We start from the raw sequence: 22,878 nt of genomic DNA on the forward strand, positions 1-22,878 counted from the left end.
CTGCCTTTCGTTTTCGGGTATCTCAGCAACCTCTGGAGCGTCATCGAAGTTATCTGCTTCTTCTGGCTCGTCTTCTTGAATGGAATCTGTTGCATTGTGCCTGTTTTCTTGAGCGGATATCACTGGAATTTTGAGGGGGTCTTCATGCCTGTGCTCCGTGATTTCTACCTCTATTTGTCGTCTGTCATGACTATTTGGATGTTTATTTCTGTCCCGTTGTCAGATTGCAGGTGTCGAATCTTCTTGTTATGGAGCGTCTCAACTTCATTTTTGTAAGTTTGGAAACATTTGAATACGTCGCTTTTCTTCTTGATGAATATACGTAGCAGTAGCGGGTAAAATCATCAATGAATGTGACGTAATATGTTGAGCCTGTCAGTGACTCACATTCGAAGGGTCCACAAACGTCGCTGTGTATGATTTCTAGCGGTTGCGTCGTCTAGAGATCATCATGTCTTGTGAAAGGTAATCTTGACATCTTGCCTTTGATGCAGGTCTCGCAGGTGTCTAATTTTTCTTTACGTAGGTTCAATCCGTACATAAGGTTATCTGCGGCCATCTTGTTAAGGTCCTTTTCATTTATGTGGCCAAGTTTTAAATGCCATGATGTCACAATGCCTTTTGGGTGTGTAGTTTGCAGTTGCTTCTTTCATGAATTTTAGGTAGTACAGTTCATCTCTTCTCTGAGCTGTCAGTAATATTTTGCCATTCATCCGTGTGATAAGAGCTTTGTTTTTGTCAAAAATTACCTTAAATCCTTTGTCGGTAATCTTTCCAACGGACATTAGGTTTACTGATACGTCAGGAACGAATAAGGTGTCATCTATGTTGTAACCATCACCCTTTTCTGTCTTGACTGTTACTCTTCCTTTTCCTTCAATGTTACTTGTGCATTTCTTTGACGCTAACTTGAGCGTGCCGTTTTCTGAAGTTATGTTGAAGAATTTAGATTTGTCGCCGCAAATGTGGGAAGAACAGCCGCTATCTAAACACCAAATGTCTTCTCTGGCGCTTGAATTTACGGTACTCAGACAGACGTTGAAGTTGCTAGTCTGTTTACTGTTCGTTTTCTCATTTGAAGTCTTCTTCTTGTTCCAACATGCCTCAGTAGTGTGACCTTTCTTTTTGCAGCTCTTGCAGTACGGTTTCGTGTTCTTTTTCTTGAAATGGTACGCTTCGGAGCTCTCTGGTTGTTCACTAGCACTCCTGGCCTGATATTCTTCAAGAATTTTTACCTTCAGGTCGTCAGGATCGGGCAGGGCGTCTCTTGATTCAATTGCGATGCGAAAGTAGAAACATATGAAAATATGTTGTTGGCAAACTGTAGAGTAACATTGTGCTTAGCAATTCCGACGGTATTTTTATGTCCATGTCGGCTAGCTTGTCTTTGATGTCCATGAAATTATTTAAGTGATCACGGATATCTTCTTCTGTGGTCATCCGTTTTAGAACTAATTGTTTTAGCAAGGTTGCTTTCCTCGCAGGGCCGGTGCTTTGATAAATCGCTTTTAATTTGTCCCATACGGCTTTTGATGACGTGCAGGTCTTCACTTGTTTTAGTTCGGAAGGTGACAGCAAAAGAAAAATTTCAGCCCTTGCCTTCAAATCTTCCTTGGTGAATGTTGACTTCGTCGTCTCATCCGCTTCTGGTAACAATACTTTCTCGCCACTGACGATGTCCCAATAATCGTTTTTTATCAGGAGGGCTTGCGCTTGTAAGCACCATGTGTCATAATTTGACTTGTTCAATGTTTCAATATTTCTATAACTTGTCGATGCCATCTCGATTATTTCCAGGCGCGGCGTTTCAGGAACCACGCTCTGCTACCATTTGTGAGGGAATATGAGAGGGCAGCTGGAGAAATAGGGAAATCACGGAGCACAGGCACAATGTTATTTATTCGCATACAATGAATGAATGATTGACAGCAATAACAGAAAGATATATTTGAATTGATGTCATTCGAGGATTGATACTTCTTTCGGCGGCGAGAGTCCCGTGGCCAGTACTCACAAATAAGAAGTATCCTCTGCCTATGTGATTAAAAATAATGTACTAACTCACCAAAATAATGCACTTTAGGGCCGCTAGGATCGCTAACGGCTAGAACCCCCCCTCCCCCCGTCATCGTCAAAAATATGAATGTCAGGAATAATATTCATCATAATCATCAATTTGTCAGGAAATTATAAATTTGTGTAGTTTTATGATATCCAGCAGCGCCATCTACAGTGTTGATTTAAATATGGAACTGTGGTGTTCCAAATATGTTTTTATATGAATTGCTGTCATGTCGTTCTGTCACCTATGATCTTTCTGTCACACAATAAATAGTCTTCGGTTAACATGAACGTATTTTATTAATTATAGGTTATGGGCGATTTAAAGTGATAAATACGGGGGGTTAGTCAAGTATTAGATTGCCAGTTTATAGTGTATCGTGTGTGATATATTGTGAGTGCGATCTGTGACAGAAATCCGAAGATGTCGTCACCAAACTATGTGACGAATGTGCCCAAGTTACGTGGCCGAGAGAACTATTGTGAATGGGTTTTCGCTGCAGAGAATTTTCTTATCCTAGAGGGCACGCAGAAGTTTATTACGCGTAAGCCAGAAGCTACGGGTACAGAAGTTGCAGATGACGAAAAAGCCCGTGCAAAATTGATTTTGACAATCGACCCTTCCTTGTATGTCCATGTAAAAGGCATCAAAACTACGTTTGAATTATGGACTAAACTCAAAAGCTTATTTGATGACTCTGGTTTCGCCAGAAAAATTACGTTGTTGCGAAATTTAATTTCCATAAGACTCGAAAATTCAACTTCGATGACAGAATACGTAACGAAAATGGTTGAAAATGGTCAAAAATTAAGTGGTACGGGTTTTGCCATTAGTGATGAATGGATCGGCTCGCTATTATTAGCAGGTTTGCCTGAGAAATATTCCCCAATGATCATGGCAATAGAGCATTCCGGCATTTCTATCACGACAGATGCCATCAAAACAAAACTTTTAGACATGGAAGAGAAAAATTCAAATTTGACAAGGAATGGTAACGAGACTGAGAGTGCGTTCGCGAGTACGTCAAGTTACCAACATAACAAGAAGAATAAAACAAAGATTGTCTGTGGTAAACAGGATGGCGGCGAAATGTCAAAAGTCAGAACTGTCAATGTGAAATGCTTTCGATGCAAGGTCCCGGGGCATTATCGAAATCAGTGCCCAAATATCGAAAAAAATTGTACACGTAAACAGTCGAATGCATTCAGTGCTGTGTTTTTAAGTGCCGACTTTAAGAAAAATGATTACTACATTGATAGCGGCGCTAGTACCCATTTTACGGCAAATGAAGGTTGGGTTATGAATGCATCGTACGAGCCGGCTACTCGCGAGATAGTTGCAGCAAATAAGGCATGTATGCCAGTGTTGTGCTCCGGAAACGTACAGATTACGACTGTGACTCCCGACAGTGAGTTCGACATAACTGTTGAAGATGTTTTATGTGTACCGAGTTTAACTACGAACCTGTTATCTGTAAGCCAACTGATAAAGAAAGGTAATAAAGTAGACTTCACTAAGAAAGGTTGTAAGATTTACAACAGAAGTGGACAGCTTGTTGCTACGGCTACTTTGACAAACGGCGTTTACAAATTGAATATGCCAGAAAATACGACCAACGTTGCTATGGCAGTGTCTGCCGAGACTTGGCATCGTCGTCTCGCCCATGTTAAGAGCTCATACATGACGAAAATGAAGGATGCAGTGGAAGGTTTCAGTATTAGCGACAAGATTGACATCAGTAAATGCAAGGTATGTTGTGAAGGCAAACAATGCAGACTGCCATTTCCTAATAATTGCAATAGAAGTGACAATTTACTGAATGTTATCCACATGGATATAGCTGGTCCAATGGAAGTGACATCTCTTGGAGGATCACGATATTATTTGCTATTTGTGGATGACTATAGTCGTATGGCATTTATATATTTTTTGAAAGAGAAAAGTCAAGCTCTGGATTGTTTCAAAGAATTTAAAGCTAACGTTGAGAATGAACTTGACAAAAAGATCAAGATTATAAGGAGTGATAATGGTCTTGAATTTTGCAGCAAGAAGTTCAGCGAGTTCCTGAAGGTAAATGGGATACTGCATCAACGGACAAACCCTTATACGCCTGAACAAAATGGGTTGTGCGAGCGCCAGAATCGTGTGGTGTGTGAGAAGGCTAGATGCCTGTTATTTGACTCCGAGCTACCCACAGAATTCTGGGCAGAAGCGTGTAGTTGTGCAGTTTATCTACGGAACAGGACAATAGCTTCAGGATTGAACAACAAAACACCTTTTGAAATGTGGACAGGGACAAAGCCAGACCTAAGTCACCTAAGAATCTTCGGCAGTACTGTCATGGTCCACATCCCCAAAGAGAAAAGGTTGAAGTGGCAGAAAAAGTCTAAGGAAGCTATCCTAATGGGTTACCCAGAAGGGGTCAAAGGATATAGACTTTTCGATCCTGAAAAGAGAACATTTTTCACAGCGAGGGACGTAAAGGTTTTTGAAAAACAAGAGTATTGCCAAATTGAAGTTCAACAACAAACAATACAAAAAGCTGAAGTAGGGTGTCAAAGTTCAGTGGGGGATGAGAGTCCAGATATTTCTAGAACTTTGACTGATTTATCTTTTGAGTCAATGAACCCTAGTGAGTATGAGGATCCAGATACCACAACTGAGAGTGTTTCAGTTCCTGAAAATGTTCCTGCTCCTGAGAGGATCGGTCCAGTCCTGAGAACAGCAGAACAAAGAAAAGCGCCTGAAAGGTATGGCATTTCAAATTTATGTTCAGATGCTAGCAGGATGGATGATGCCAGTGGTCTTTCACTATCAGAGGCTTTGCGCGGACCAGAGAAAGAGCAATGGAGACAAGCTATGGCAGAAGAGTTGAAAAGTTTCGAAGACAACCAGGCCTGGGAGCTTGTCAGCGTTCCAAAAGACTCTAGTGTCGTAAAGTGCAAGTGGGTACTTATGAAGAAGTACGATAGTGAGGGCAATGTGCGGTTCCGAGCCAGGTTAGTAGCCAAGGGCTATACTCAGAAGTACGGAGTGGACTATGACGAAACCTTCGCGCCAGTGGTAAGGCATACAACTCTCAGACTTTTATTTGCTTTGTCAGTTCAATTAAATTTAAATATTTCTCATTTAAAAACAAATGAAGAAAAAGCCAAGTACATAACAAACTTAAAAGATAAATTGCAAAAGGAAATGATACAAGATTGTTATGACATACAGAGTTACTACGACAAGTTGGAAAATGTTATAACAAATAGTCTAAAAACCAACAACAGTGCGAGAAATGAACATCAAATACTAAAGAAATCAACAATTAACCTTATAAACAGCCGCACACAACTAATTCGAACTCCAAACAAAACAAAAGAAATGAAAAAAGAACTAAAAGCACTATTCAAACTATGTAACAAAGCTATAAAGAGAGACTACAACGAGCATAGGAAAAAAATTATTGAAAATAACCTAATAAAATATAGAAGCAGCAAAAGGGCTCAAAAAGAACTAACTACAAATAAAGAATGGGAGACAGATGGCGCTGCTCGCCCTGTAAACATCGGATCCGTATATATTTATTCGCAATAATAGTAAACAAGAAGTTTTTAAGTTAATAGTGTTTTAAATAGTTATATCAGTGACGTATGTGTGTGTGACAATGTTTTCGAAACCGAAAGGACGGTATAAAACATTAAAAACTTAAGAGAAAAAGCCCTGCATTAAACAGAGCGCTTTTACGTTCATAAACGATCTATTAAAACAAAAAAAATACATTACTGTGCTGGTGTTCCGTGACTCTCATAGTAAAAACACTAAATAAGACTATACGGTGCTATCTCATTAATAATTAATCTGTAATTAGCTTGTTAAATTCAAATTCTGCCGTTAGATTGCATTTTATAAACAACGACACCGAGTGACAAGTGCGACAGATATACAACGAGTTACGAGGCACCGCACAAACGCTAATGAGTGAGCGAGACAATTATACTTCGCTGTGTCTACACTTCAATTACGGATAAGCGTACTTAGCCTTATCTGCGCGCCCGGCGATTAAACTTGCCGTAGAAATAGGCCTACTTTTGCGCATTTTCTATCCTTAAAAATATTCACACCAAATCAAACGAAAATGAACTGCCTCGCATGTAACCGTCCTGCTGCTAACCATCTAGAACTATTGACCTGTGTCTCTTGCAAAAATATTTATCACTATGAATGCTATAACATGTCAGATACATACTTTAACGAAAATAAACATCAACTAGAACGCGGCTGGCGTTGTCAATCATGCACGAATATCACAACAAGGCGTACCAGAAACGATAATACCCCGGGCAGAAAGCAATACGATATAACATCATTAGATGATACTAACATGTCAGTCGACGCACTCCTCGATCTCGAGTTCCAGCAAAACAAACATACTGAATCCCCACATTGTTCACAGCAGAACCAATCAATTACTATCGACCAAATAGGGGCGCTGTTCGACTCTAAACTTGCTAATTTTAACATTACTATTACAAATAACATCCATCGTCTAATAAAATCAGAAATATATACAGCAGTGGAGCAGCTAAAAAACGAATTTTTACAAAAAAATAACATACTAATATTGGATCAGCAGATGTTAAAACAGAAACTTGAATCGACAAACGCCCTAATTGAAGACTTACAGCGCGAAAACGAGTCTATTAAAATAGAATTAAACAACATAAAGTGTCAGTACAGTAAAATACAAGAATTAAATACCGTACCCTCTCAGAAACAGTTTGTTTTATACGGTCTTGCTGAACACTACGGCGAAAAGGAAACTGACCTATATCATCGCATTGATAATATGTTCAAGGACATATTAAACATAAACATCAATGGGTACATAGAATCTGCTCGGCGTATAGGAAGAAAAGGGAACCGGCGCCCTATTATCTTGGAGCTAATCAGTCTACGGATGAAGAAGTACGTACTACAAAATGCCTATTGTTTTAATAACACTGGATATGCCGTCTCCGAAGTACTTGACCAGTCAGCATTAAAAAATAGAAAACACTTAAGAGAATGTTTAGTGTCTGCACGCAAAGAAGGAAAACACGCAATCATACGCCTTAACAAACTGTTCATAAATGGCAAAGAATATAAACCAACTGAACTAGCACAGCACAGTCAGCAAACCTGCGACAACAGCATCGGCTCGGGCTCGGAACCAACAGCGTCAACACAAGAGACTAAAACAGACAATAGTAATCCACGGACTTTTTTTCGCTCATAAAGCCCCCAAAGCCCCCAAATCCTGTAAAATAGATCTATTTTACCAGAATGTACGCGGACTAAAAGGAAAAGTATCAACTATTAAAAACATACTGACTACTTTCGTAAATAATATAATAGCCTTAACCGAGACGCGCCTTGATGACACAGTCTACGACTCGGAATTATTCCCAAGCGAGTACAGTGTACTACGATGCGACCGCGCAGGCCGCGGCGGAGGCGGAGTGCTGCTCGCCGCGCGTGCGCCCTACACCCTGCGCCGATTGGACTGCGGCGCTCGACCCGAGGACGAGATCATCTGCGCGCTCGTCACTAAGGGACACTGCCGATTTATACTATGCGTGTTGTACTTAGCGCCGCGCATACACGAAACTAATTACCTTTCAGCATTTCAATGTTTGGAAAAAAATTTAACTGAATTTTCCTACCCAACCGTTATAGTTGGTGATTTTAATTTGTATTCCGCCTCAGTCAGCATAAGAAATGCATTTGAAAGTTTTATTTGTCACTGTAACTTAGTACAATATAACAGCATTTTTAATAGTCATAACCGGTTATTGGACCTAGTGCTAGCAAATAAAACCACTCAAGTGACGGTTACTGAGGCTGTCGCGGGTTTGGTCTCGACCGAGCAGCACCATAATCCTCTTAATATCGAAATGTCAGTTTCTACCCTATTTAGTAAACGTGTTACCGATAGCGTCATAGACGATACCCGAGCCCAAGAGAGAAACTACCGGAAAGCAAATTATCCTCTTCTGTATGAAAATATTGCTAACTCGGATTGGACTATAATGCGGGATATGTTCGATGTAAATGATTGCACTCAATGTTTCTATAGTATTCTGGACAAGTATTTTAATGAATGCATACCCCTTAAGGCGATATGATTCGACTCATCAACGAATCTGAGGGGGTGAGGTGCGCGGCAAACCGTGAAGCCCCGCCCGCGCGTCCCGCGACCCGCTCGCCGAGATCGTGAGCGCGCGCCGCGCACGGTAAACATAGCAGACGGGTCACAGTATAATGATCTTATGATGGCAGTATTTTGACTAGACCGGGAAATGGTCACGTTTTAGAGTTTTTATTGTATATGTACGTATGTATTTCTTGCATTACGTATTTCTGATCATTTCATGTAGAATTATTATTTTTATATAGACATGTGTACTTATTATTGATCAGTAAAGAACGTTTTAATTTCATGGCAGCGTGTTCGAGTTAAAGTACCTAAAGGAAAGTAACAATTTTAAAGGAGACGGTCAATTAAGGGTTCTATTTATAAAGGTTATTAACCTTAATCAATAATTTTACTTTACATATTCCTTTAACTCAATAACGCTGCCGTGAAATTAAAACGTTGTTACTGATCAGTAGTACTTATTTATAAGCTCTAAAAACAAAAAAAAAACAGTTTCAAAGTAAATTTCTGATAACTTTTTGTCATTGCAAGCGTTATGGTTTCTTCTTGGCAACATTTTACATGAATATGTTTTTGGTGGGTCTCATTATCACAATTTCCAATACTTTTGTTGCCTAACTTAATAAATTATTGTTTACAATACCTATCGACTTTATACCTACTTTAATGATCACACAATTTTAACGAAACAATGTTATCAAGAAAATAATTCAATTAAGTGCGAGTCAAACTCGCGCACCGATGGTACCTACATTTTATTAAGTACATTATATATATATTTTTTAATTAAGTTGTAACTGACTCATCATCATCATCTCAGCCATAAGACGTCCACTGCTGAACATAGGCCTTCCCCTTGGACCTCCATTCCGGTCGGAAGCGACCCGCATCCAGCTTCTTCCGACGGCCTTAACAAGGTCGTCTGTCCATCTTGTGGGTGGACGTCCTACGCTGCGCTTGCTAGTCCGTGGTCTCCACTCGAGCACTTTTCGACACCATCGGCCATCTTCTCTGCGCGCAATGTGGCCTGCCCATATATATATATATGTATATATATATAACATTTTCAAGAAGTCTGGTCGCTTGTGGTGAAAAAAAAAATGTATGGAGAACAGAGTGGCCAACTTTCTTAAAAATAGTTTATCTAATACTGATTCTAAAATGGTATTTACACATGCTATTTACATTTCTACAAATAAAGATATGGCCTAGATGGTGTTTAAAGTGAAGTATGGTGCTAACTAGTAAAAAAGACAAAAGTGCGATTATCTCGAAAACCACGAAACTTTTACTAGACCTATAAGTGCATTTTCTGGACCAGCCTAAGCTGCCCTGTCGATGGTTAGAAGGTTGGCCATTAATTACTGGACATCCTGTATAGAGATGTAACTAACCCAAATCGATAGTCACAGCAAGCGATTAAGATTGGATGGCACGTAGACTGAGGTATCGAATTGTGACGTATAATGAATTTTTATTTGCGATTTAAATAAAGCTAGAATTATATGGTTTTCGCGCAAGGCATTTAATACACCGACCGAGTAGGTCGCACCCATCATCAAAATCTAAACTAACTGGGGATCTATTTTAAAGTTGATTTATGTTATTTCTGTGTCAAATTTGTTGTCTGTTAGGTGACGATAAATATATCCATATTTACAGTTGATTATCCACCTTTTCCTTATTTTTATTATAAGAAAAATTAAAAATTCATATCGATTTACTTAGACGACTACCGATTCATAAAGGTGGTGTCCGGCTAGCCCTAAAATTAAAAAAAAGACGTAGAACGTAAACGTTCGTAGTGCAATTGTTTTCCTTTGTGATTTCGATGTGCGAGACATTTTACGTTGTATTGCTGTTGTGAATGACAGATGTCAAATAACGCAAATAAATATGCACACAGTATATGTCGGTGACTTTAGTTCGTCTACGGATCTCCTCATTTCTGATTTGATCACGCAGAGAAACTCCGAGCATAGCCCTCTCCATAGCTCGTTGAGCGACTTTGAATTCTCAGATGAGGCCGATAGTGAAAGACCACGTAACTGACTGAATAACACAAAATATTAAAAAAAAATTGTCTTATACCCGCCTTATTTTGAACTCCCTGTAATCACACCCCGTATTCCGCACCCTTCACAAATAATCTGATTTAGTAAAGTTTACTAAATGTTTTTTTTTATGATCTTGATCGCGTAATAATGTGTAAAACCCAAAATAGCGTCTTAAAACGTATTAAATTTTTTATAATGTGATCTTATTAAGCATTTATATGAGAAGAGCGACAAAATTTTACGCTAGTTATTTATAAATTTTTTTTCGTTTTCAATAAAGAAGGAAGTTTGAGAAAATTTTGTTAATTAACAATTGCCTAAATAACTTTAAGATAAATTTCTACAAGTAGTACATTTGTTGACATGTTTTAAATACACCATAATTTTTTTTTTAATTTTTAATGAATATTTAATACCTTTAAAATTATATTGAATGTTACGTAATCGCTTTTTCACGCCGAAAATGAGGCGTGGAGGACTGTGTTCAGCGTTGAATAAAAAGTATAAATAATGGAGATACAGTCCTGCAAGTATATAATGTTGTATTGGAAATATCCTCCTCTTTAATAATATTAACTAGATTTTGCCCTATGCGCGGGGCCCGAGGGCCCCGCGGTACGCGTGTTGTTTGCTGTTAGTGCTGTTGTTGACGTGTTGTTGTTGCTGTTGTTTGTGCTGTTGTAACTATTAACCTAACCCACTTTTCTGGTAGCAGTCCGTTTCTGTAGGGTTCGCAGTTCTAACCTAACCTAACCCACTTTTCTGGTAGCAGTCCGTTCCTGTGAGGGTCGCAGTTCTAACCTAACCTAACCCACTTTTCTGGTAGCAGTCCGTTTCTGTGAGGGTCGCATTTCTAACCTAACCTAACCCACTTTTCTGGTAGCAGTCTGTTCCTGTGAGGGTCGCAGTTCTAACCTAACCTAACCCACATTGTTGGTAGCAGTCCATTCCTGCTGTTGTTATTGTTGTGTAGTAGTTTGTTTTCCAAAGGGAGAAATAAATAAAGTTGTACTTTTGATAGAAAGAAAAGATCTGCATGCGAGAACTTCATTCCCGCAGCTCGGCCTTCGGCCTCGCGTGCTTGGGAAATCGTAACTTTTCCTATTGGGTCGTGTTTCAGCTCCAACTTCCTCCTCACGTGTGACGCTTCGGGCCTTCGGCCCAACGCGGAGCTCGGCCTTCGGCCTTCGCGAGCCTTGACGCTTCGCCGTCGGGCCTTCGGGCCTTAAATTTTGTTTTTCATAGGAATCTAGAGGCCTATATCTTTCGCCATGCCAAATCTCAGCGCGCTCGGACCAACTTGAAAAAAATAAAAAATAAAGTCGGCCATTTTGAAAAAATTTAAATGCAGTTTGTTTTGTCTTGGGGCCCTCTATGACATTTGGTCGAGCACCTCCCACCCATCTCGCACCGTAATATGAATACTTTTTGAGATATTGGGGAAATTAAAGATCTCTACTTTTTCCCCCTTTTTTTGCTTATAACTTTTGATATTTTGTGTGTGCTACTACACGCTTCGAATGCATTTTTCTAGGCATTATGACGAATCTAATGAGGACACGTATTTTTAGGAGTATTATCTCTATTTTTCACCGTGTTCAGTTTCTCGAACAAGACTAATACAACCAAGCGCAAGATGAACTGCCTGTAGGCACCTTGAACTCTCAATTATATTTAATTCATGTCGACCGTGGTCAAATATTAAAATTAGTGATATGTATTTAGTTCTTAAATAATTGTATTGCGATATGCCTATTAGGGTAATTTTTTCAATTATTTCAGTTTTACATTTTATATTTATTTAAATTTATGATTATGATGATGAATTTGCACGCTTGACGGGCGTGGCGCGTTGCATGCGATCCAAAGCCGGGCGCCTTCGGCACCCTCATACTAAAAGCGTAACACTATAAATATATTGTAACATCCCCATACTGTATCAATCCAAATAAATAATTTCTGATTTTCAAAGGACTCAAAGAGCACGAAGGAATATAATCATTTTGCAGATCGGACGTAGGTATATCAGTAAAGGTGAAATACTGTAAATACTGTACTTACATACTCACAATTATATTATCTAGGAATATAATATTATTTACCTACATTGAAATTGGTTGCTGACCTAGTGAAAATACTGAAATATTTTAACTGTTGATGTAGGAAATCTAGGCGCTTTCAAGCACCTCGTAAAGTATTAGATGCTTCTGTTATCAGAAAGTGTGTTTTTATAGCACTTAGTGACTTTTTCTTACGTTTCATATGCTTTGTTTCCCATTGTTTGTAAATGGTAAAATCACGTGACCGCGCGGAACATACTGACGCAGGTCCGTCCTCTACAAGCGCTGCCGCGCGACTGAAGAGGGCGTAAGTGCGTTCGCGAGTGATGGCGGTTGCGGATTTAGTAGGTATTGAAACATAGAAATTATTTTAATGATGTTACCGAGACAAAGAGATCCAAATCATCTAGATTATCTTATTACCTATACATTTATGTAAAAATCAAGTCAAAAAAGTTTGTATTGTAAAGTCTATTTCAATAGAACTTGCTAACTATGTAAACAAACAACTTAACTTTGTTGTATCACTGTTTCTCTTTGAATTTTCACACCACCTCATCAAATACCATTGAAACCATACACATATACACTATTGAAACGGTCCGTTCCGTAAATACACAAATATATAACTGTATCTTGGATATTTCATTAAAAGTTTAAAATGGGTTCATAAGTTAGGTTATTAGGACCTGTTGGAATGACGGTTTTGTTTCTTTTAAATTCTACAATTGTCTATGATGGGTAGTGTTGTAACTAAAGTTTGTGATATAAACCCGCTACACACTACCCAACCCACGCTCTGTACCTACCGCCGCGGTTATAAAATACATCAATACATCATTCTTAAGTACTAATTAGTCTTCTGGTCGTGATTAAACAAATTAAAAATAAGTAACTACTTGTTTTTTACTTTTGGTATTTTATTATTCGATATGGTTTGACATTAGTAAAGTAGTAAGTAGGAGTCTTGCCCATCACTAGTAAATTCATCATTCAGAGACAATTTCAATATGGCGGTTTGTTTACATAGTTAGCAAGTTCTATTGAAATAGACTTTAGCTCTGAGATTGATTTATTGTTAAAAAAAGGCGTAACTTTGGATTTTTTTTCTATCGAGCAAAGTTTATCTAATCATGTTTTTGAGATCCAAAACATATCTGCCAGATCCTTAAGTATAAGATATATTTTTTTCACAATTTTAAAACATTGTTTCTTATATTTCCGATGGATTCAAAAAACTGGTTCGCTTAGCTCGTACGGGAAAAGCACGCCTTAAGCGGCCCATAAAAAATAAGCCCAACCAGCAGTACCCCGAGTGGTTTTCTCGCGACCTTATTCATTTAAATAAATTAAAAAACGAGTACCATAAGTTATATAAGCAAACTGGGAACCAATTGTATTATGCTTTTTTCACTTATTACCGTAAATTAGTACATACTAAAACCGAAACTGATAAGCGTTCATACATTAACAACTTACAAGTAAATATCGTGAGGGATCCTTCATCGTTTTGGTCATACATAAAGCGACAGCGTAAATGTAACCTTCCAGCAACATTCAGCAACATGTTAGCACAAGAGGTCGCAGACTCCTTTGCCGACTTCTTCAAAAGCGTATTCTTACAGAATGTCCCCAAACTCGATGCGTTTGCGGCCTCAGAGGCTGCCACAGCCGAATCACCAATGTCCAGCACCCGACACGTCACAATTGATGACATTAGTGACGTGGATATCCGAACGGCCATAAACCGCTTGCGACCCAAGCATACTCAAGGTCCAGATGGAATACCACAATTCATTATTAAGGACTGTCGTGAAGCACTTATCCAACCACTGAAATATATATTTAACCTAGCATTGAAAAATAGAACATACCCCACGGTTTGGAAAACAACTAAAGTTCTTCCAATACATAAATCAGGATCCAAATCCGATGTCCGCAACTATAGGCCGATTGCCGTGCTATCGGTCTTCGGGAAAGTATTCGAAGCCATAATCTACGCCAAAGTGTATAAGCAGCTGAATGGGTGGTTCTGTGACGAGCAGCATGGATTTCTACCGAAGCGCTCAACTACATCAAATCTTCTTAATATCGTTTCCATCATATCGAATAACCTTGACCAACGGAGGCAAGTAGACACAGCTTACTTTGACTTCCAGAAAGCTTTTGATAAAGTTGATAACGATCTGTTGCTAAAAAAGCTATCTGCTGCAGGTTTTGGTACTTGTCTACTTGAGTTCGTAGCTAGTTACCTCTCGAAACGACAGCAATATGTTCAGTATGAAGGCGCGCGATCTACTCCGTTTTTGGTAACATCGGGGATCGGGCAGGGAAGTAGTCTCGGGCCCCTTCTGTTTTTAATTCTCCTGAACGACCTACCGACAGCACTAAGTCATTCATCGTGCCTCTTATTCGCGGATGACCTAAAATTGGCTATGCCAATTAACAGCAATCGAGACTTTTCCCTACTGCAACTTGACATAGACAAAGTTTGTACCTGGGCGCGTGACAATGGCTTATTTCTTAACAATGACAAATGCTCGGTTATCACATACACGCGAGCTCGACTCCCTATAACCCATCCTTACGTCATAGAGGGCAAGCCTTTGAAACGCGTCAATGAAATTAAAGACTTAGGAACGTGGTTTGATACTCAGCTCACATTTAATAACCACATTACAATAACCTGTAACGAAGCCCGCAGCAGATGCCTGGGATTCGTCATGCGTCAAGCGAAGCTATTTAATAATAAGCATGCTATGACTGTACTCTATAACGCCTTCGTTCGAAGTAAACTCGAAACAAACGCAGTTATTTGGAGTCCCCATGAAAAACAGTACACGGTTCTAATAGAGAAAGTCCAAAAATCATTCATAAGGTTCCTCTATAAGAAGTTATATGGCTTTTATCCCCTTCTTTATCCCACCCTATTCGTTTTAGGTATGGTAGATTATATATCCTTAGAGTCACGTAGAAATATGTACTTAATAAAATATTTTTTTCAATTAATTCGGGGACAAGTAACAAACCCACCATTATTACTACAAATAAGCCTGCGGGTTCCCCGTCTCTCCGCGAAACAGCTACGGCCCCGTAGCCGTGGTCTCTTTGCTGTACCTCCAGGTCGGACGCGCCTGCTTGCTACGTCCCCTCTTCACCAGGCTTTAACGTTGCTTAACAACATCTTGGACAGCGATAATGACCTGGATATTTTTTTCACGACGGAGTCTAAATTTCTAGGCGCATCAAATCGGTACATCGAATCAATCGTTACCACTAGCTCCATTACCTAATATGCTATAATAAGTATTCGCTGGAAATATTTGACATTGCTTATGTACGACTGACTTAATTTTAATTTTAATAAATTGCCCATATAGTGCTGCTTGACTTTACCCGAATTTGTATTTTTATGACTTTGTACTATAATTGTAATTCCTCGATTTATTTATATCCATGACATTTAATTAATTATTGCAATTCCTTGATTTATTTATATACATGACATTTAATTAATTATTGCAATCCCACGGTTTAATTATCCTTCAATGACATTTAATCAATTATTTTACTCCCTTGATCTCTTTTATGTAATAACGTCATACTCCTAATGTAATGTCAGTAATGTGTTATAGATTTAAATCGAATGTAGTTACTTATAATATATTCACTCACTTATTTATTCGAATAATGCATGTTGCTAGCTATTAAGTAATGTAATTCCAATTAGCACGTAAGGTTGAACTGTAAGTGTTAATTGTATGCAACAAATAAACAAATAAACAAACAAAGAATTATGAGAAATAGGGTGGCCAAAAGTATAACACCAGAAATTCAGTCACTTGGTTTTTATTATGTTAAAATAATTCACTACAAAATTATATTAATTATTATTTTAATAAGTTGCTGTTTACACTAGAACACTTATTTTAAATACTTAGATAGGTGTGAACGGTTTCACAGCTCAACCGAAAAAGACCCCGATCATCAGTTGGTCAGGTATTTTATACCTGGCGAAATGGCGCCACCTCGATCGGACGTGACGTCACAATCAGCCGACTTTAACCTGGCGAAAATGGCGCCACCTCGTTCGGACGTGACGTCACGATCAGGCGTTTTAATAAACCACGTGATCACGTATTTTGTTCGTCAATACACTTACTATTTACGAGACCAAGTGTTTTATATTTGAAATTAACAATTAATAAAAAAATTCTTACATTCGGCCTTTCCTGACATCAAGTTTGTCCCAAACTTAGGTACTTAAAGATTAACATGGTCATCAATACATATCCTATTTAAGATTACAAACTGGACTACATAATATTTGAAATGATATCGTACACAGGTTTTTTTTTTTTTTACATAACTGACTCAATCATGACTACATATTATCGGTATCATCACACATCAACCATATTATTAATTCCGTCGTTCCACTCTTGCTATACTGCCATACTAACCATACTACCATACTAACCATACTAGCCATACTAACCATACTAGCCATACTAACCATACTAGCCATACTAACCATACTACCCTTACTATCCTTGCTAACCATACTACCAATACTAATCATCAAAACATTTTAAAATCAGTTTAGCATTACTATATTTACTATGAATAATTACTGACAAAGAACATAAATAACTCTAATAATCCAATCATCATTAAATGCTGTCATATAGCTAATGAATTATGAGTTTGAGATGACTTCGATAGTTAACTACCAATTCAAATCAATTCAATCTCACTCACGAATGATTATCTCTTCTCACTTAGCCACTGCTAACTACTCGGATCAACAACTTCGTATATACAATATCTTTGATACAATTACTATTTCCAGCTCTTATCCATTTCACACATACATATAAAACGATATACTTAATCATAACTCTACACACACGAATAAGTTTTATATTCAAATCACTATGAAATCTTTTTCGATCGTGCACCAAGAACTCATTAATGGTCGTTACTTTCGGATTCAGAGCTACTTGTAAAGTCATCACCATTATCATCAGTGTGCGTATTTATCCAGGGTTTAATACGATCAGCTGCCCATACATTACAATAGTTTCTCTGTGTAATGTTAGACCCTATAATACTAGCTATTTCATACCTATCATTTTCGAGAACTTTTGTAATCCTAAATGGTCCTGTAAATTTGGGCAATAATTTCTTGCTTTGACCTTCATTACTTGGGGTGTGTTTCAGTATCTTTACGAGATCTCCTACTTTATAAGTTCTGGCCTTTATCTTATGACTGTCATACCGTATCTTTTGGGATGCTTGATCTTTCCCAATGTGTGAACTTATTTCTGCCCTAATATCCTCTATAGTACCGACTTGTCGTGTCTCGTGCAAAATTTTTGAAAAAGCATTATCGCCTTTACTGACCATTCTAACTCCGAACATTGCTTCTGAAGGCGTTTTGCCTATCCCCTTATTCATGGTATTATTTAACCCCCACTGTACCTTCCCTAAAATAGTATCCCAATAGCGTTCACCTAACTTATTTGCGTACGCAGTCAGTGAATCAAGTATCGTCCGATTATATCGTTCTACTTGTCCATTAGCTCGAGGTGTACATACCGCATTAAGGATGTGTTTAATTTTTGATCGTTCACAGTAATTCTTAAATTCTTTTGAAGTAAAAGAAGTTCCTCGATCAGAAATTAATCTATTGGGATAGCCAAATGTCGTGAAAATATCTTCTAAAGCTCGAATCGTTAAGTTAGATTTAAGATTTCGAAGTGGTTTCAGCAAGCAGAATTTGGTAAACGCGTCCACACATACCAGGAGATACGACTGACTCTTTGCACTTTTTACAAAAGGCCCTAAATGATCAATATGTATAGTGTCAAAGGGTCTGTCAACCTTATGGATCGAATGCAAAAAACCCTCTTTAGGTCCCGTCGGCTCTTTACTATATGCGCATTCAATACACGCACGGACATACTTGGTTATAAAGCGTCTCATCTTAGGGAACCAAAAATCTTGCTTTATTTTCTCCAAAGTTTTCTCAACGCTAAAATGACCAATGTCGTCATGATTAAACTTACACAATTGAAACCTTGCACTTTTAGGAACAACCCATTTTAACTCACTACCTACTTTTCTAAATAGTCTATTATCTTTAACCAAATAATTATCTTTTATTTCGGAATATTCTTTATCTTCTAAAATTTTACGTATCCGCTGGATTTCGCCGTCATTTAACTGTAGACTAAGTAGCCAATCTTCCTGTGTGATTCTTAATATTGAAGGTATAGGGTCTTGAATTGGTTCCGGTCCACAAGGCTGAGGGTTCCTACTGAGTGCATCGACATGAGACATAGTATGACCTGGTTTGTATTGAATCTCGAAATCGAACTCCTGCATTGCAATCCACCACCGTGCTACGCGAGGAACGAGATCTCTCTTAGCAAAAGTTGCTCGTAACGCGCTACAATCAGTAACAAGAGTGAACTTTAAGCCTACCAAATACACTCTGAATCTTTGTAATGAACAGATAGCAGCCAAGGTTTCAAGTTCATACGCATGGTAATTTTGTTCTTCTAAGCTAGTTTTGCGACTGAAATAAGCTATCGGACGGAAACTGCCTGTCGTATAGTCTCTTTGCATTAAAATTCCTCCTAAGCCGTATTTGCTAGCGTCAGTATGTACCTGCGTTTCGCTTTGTGGATTATAAATTCCTAACAAGGGTCGTTGTGTAAGTGACTCTTTCAGTTGGTGAAATGCTTGTTCTTGTTCTGGTGTCCAGCACCAAGAACAGTCCTTTCTAGTCAAATCAGTAAGTGGTCTAGCTATGAGCGCAAACCCCTGAATAAACTTCCGAAAATAACTTGCTAGGCCAATGAACTGTCTCACTTCATGTACGTTTCGTGGTGTTGGAAAACTTGCAACGGCAGCAATCTTATCTTTTCCCGGTTTAATTCCTTTCGCACTTATTTCATAACCTAAATATTCTAGTTCTTCTTGAAGAAAATTGCATTTTTGTAAATTTAGAGTTAGTCCCGCGTCTAGTAACAGTTTAAATGTATTTTCTAATCTTACTATTTGTTCAGCAAAATCTTTTCCAGGTATAAGTATGTCATCCATATAAGCGAGTGTGGAATTAAATCGGGAATTGCCTAATATTTTATTAATGGTTCGCTGAAATACAGCCGGTGAATTTGCAAGACCAAAAGGCATTTTCTTGAATTGGTATAACCCATCAGGAGTGATAAAAGAGGTATATGGTCTACAGTCTTCACGTATAGGTATCTGGTAATAACCACTAGCAAGATCTAAGCTTGAATAATATTTATTCCCATTTAACATGTCTAACTGGTCCTCGATCCTAGGCATTGGGTAATGATCCTTGACAGTTTTTTGGTTTAGTGCCCTAAAATCTACACAAAGTCTTCGCCCACCGTTTTTTTTTTGAAACTAATAAAATAGGACTCGCGTATGGAGAGTTAGATTCTTCGGCTATATCATTCTCAATAAGTTCTGTCACCATATCCCTAACTATCTGCCGCTCTGTATAACTCAATCTATATGGTCGGTAGACAACTGGTGTTTGGTCTTTAAGCTCAATAACCATTTCTGACGCATCTGTACACCCTAATTCTGATAAATTTTGTGCAAAACATGGCCTGTACTTATTGATTAAATCAATTACAATCTTTGATTGGTCATCAGATAAATTTGGATTCATTTTAATATCATCTTTAGTGAATGGTGTAAGAGTAGTCTGATCAGTTATTCTATTGCAAGAGACTTTTGATTCGTCTAAAGATTCAACAACAGAGACTTCATCCGCGCGTACAAACAAGGATCCAGCCTTCAATGTTATTGGTTTCGTGGATTGATTACATACCGCAATTTTACAGTCTCCGTTATGTAAACTATAGACTCCTCCTACAACACTATAATCCATGTTTTTCTGAGACCGTAAGCTATCGTTAATCAAGATGTCGCAATTCCTTTGTTCACTACTTTTACAGTCCACAAATTCAAACGCGCCTACCTTAGTGTCCGTTACGATTCTAAGAACTACCTTTTCACTAGTAGATTCAACATTATTTGCCAGGGTAGCCCAATCTATGTTCGTATTGTTTGTATCACATTTTAGTATGTCTAGTCGCTCATGTGTTTTTACTGCTAAAACTTTGGGTCTTTCTGTAAAGTCCTGCCCTACTAAAATTTCGTCAGTTAATACAGTAGAGTCTACTATGTAAGCGTCTACATCGGCTGTGACTTCCCCTAATGTCAAACTGAACTTTACACGTCCTAATGGTGTATATGCAGTGGGCCCAAATCTAATGTTAGATATGTCACTCTCTGATTTTGGTAATGAGTGTTTATCAACAACATCTTGTCTGATCAAAGTACAATCGCTTCCAAAGTCAACAAAACTTTGCAACTCAATATTTTTGTTTATAAACACAGGCTTATAATATTTTGAATCAGGTTTTCGGCTTTGCGCAAACATTGTTTTCTTATCAGTATTTTTAGTATTCAATTTGTTCCGAAAACAATCATTAGACTTATGGCCCATCAAGTTACAATTATCACACTTAGCAATTGGTTTAGGACATTTAGTTGATATGTGTCCTTTTTCTTTGCAGTTATAGCACGTAACCTCTGTTTTGTTAGAATTCCGGCAATTAATCGCGCGATGACCTGATTTGTTGCATTTAAAACAGATAACATCATTGGAAGCGCTTGCATTTGGTCGCTTAGACGTTCTCAGGCTAGTTTCTTTACAAAAATCCTTTAAAAATTTTAACAAATCTTCTGGGTCCGTTAAGCGGGCTGCCATAGCACTCGAACGCATGATTTTATCGTCTATTGCATAAACTAAACAATCGACAGCTTGTTTACCTTTAATGCCGCATGCATTAAGCAAAATCATTTTGTCATAATAGTATTCGTCAACTGATTCTCCGTGTTTTAACGACCGTTAGATAGGTCGTTAAAACACTCTCCATTAATAAAGCAGCGTAATTTGTTTCTGAAGGAAACGCTCTAGTCAATCGTTCCTGCCATTCTGACCACGTCATAAGAATAGACTGCAACCCCTCGTACCACTTCTTAGCATAACCGGCTAACTTAGGTAAGGCGAAATGAGAAGTTTGTTCATCCGTCCAACTATAAATTTTAGCACACTCATTTACTTTGGCTATCCAATTTTCTATCTTTTGGTTCTTTTGTGCAGGATCGAAATTTGGAATGATGTTTTTATCATATGACATTTTATGTGTATTAGACTTTAACAATTTTTGAAAAAACATTGCAACATCAGTCAAACTAGAAGTTAACATCGGTACCTCGACATTATCTCGCGAAGCTGCTGAGGTCGTCTCCTGTCCCTCGCCTGGCTCCAACACCGGCTGGTCCGCCACTCTCTCGTCTCGTTGTCGCTGTGCAGGCACCGCATCCGTTTCATCTGCCAGCTCAGCACCTCTTAACCTTTTCATTGGTTCTGTGATAGACTCTTGCTGGAATTCAGAGATTAAGGTCTTACTATTTTGTAGTCATAAACATAATACTACTCAAATATGTTTGCAATTCTTCAGTTTTCCTAATATACTGTGAATGTTAAATCGTCTAAAAGAAACTCACAAAACACACAAAACAAGAAACTAGAAGTCTATACTTATGATAAAAAAAAACTATTAACCAACTGCTGTATCAACTAATTATTATAAAACCTACACATTCTATTTATTTCATGCTTTTCTTACTGATAAAAAATAATTAAAAAAAAGAACCTTAGATTTATTTGTGAATGTATAATTATCTAACACTATTATTATTAACCAATAATCGTGTTATCAATCACCACGAATTAAAATTTCTACATATTTTATCCCTTGAGGAAAAAAAAATATAGTCATTTGCTCAGGAAAAAAAAAATCAAAACATGTTACTCGCCTGTTGTATTTCTCGTGCCGGTGTGTAACTCTGTCGCTTAGAATTCAAAGCACGTGGAGACCGTTCTCGTACCAAGCTCTCATGATGACGTTCTACCCGCCATCGTTTCGATGGCGACCTGCGCTGCGTTGATCTCGACTTCCGCTTCCCACCATGGTGGCTCGCCGTGGACTCCGTGGATCGCTCTCTGCTACTCGTACTACGGTCTCGCCGACTCGTTCTTCGTCTGGATGTACCATGCACTGCATCCTTATAGCGTGAACGTCGGTCCCTTGAACGAGACGTTCGACTTGGCTTGTTTCTTTTGCTCCGTCCCGTCATGCTTCATGTATGTATGTACTTCATGTATGCCCACTTCTGATATGAGAAATAGGGTGGCCAAAAGTATAACACCAGAAATTCAGTCACTTGGTTTTTATTATGTTAAAATAATTCACTACAAAATTATATTAATTATTATTTTAATAAGTTGCTGTTTACACTAGAACACTTATTTTAAATACTTAGATAGGTGTGAACGGTTTCACAGCTCAACCGAAAAAGACCCCGATCATCAGTTGGTCAGGTATTTTATACCTGGCG

Source organism: Cydia splendana, chromosome 26 (assembly GCF_910591565.1).
Source record: "Cydia splendana chromosome 26, ilCydSple1.2, whole genome shotgun sequence".
Lineage (NCBI taxonomy): Eukaryota > Metazoa > Arthropoda > Insecta > Lepidoptera > Tortricidae > Cydia > Cydia splendana.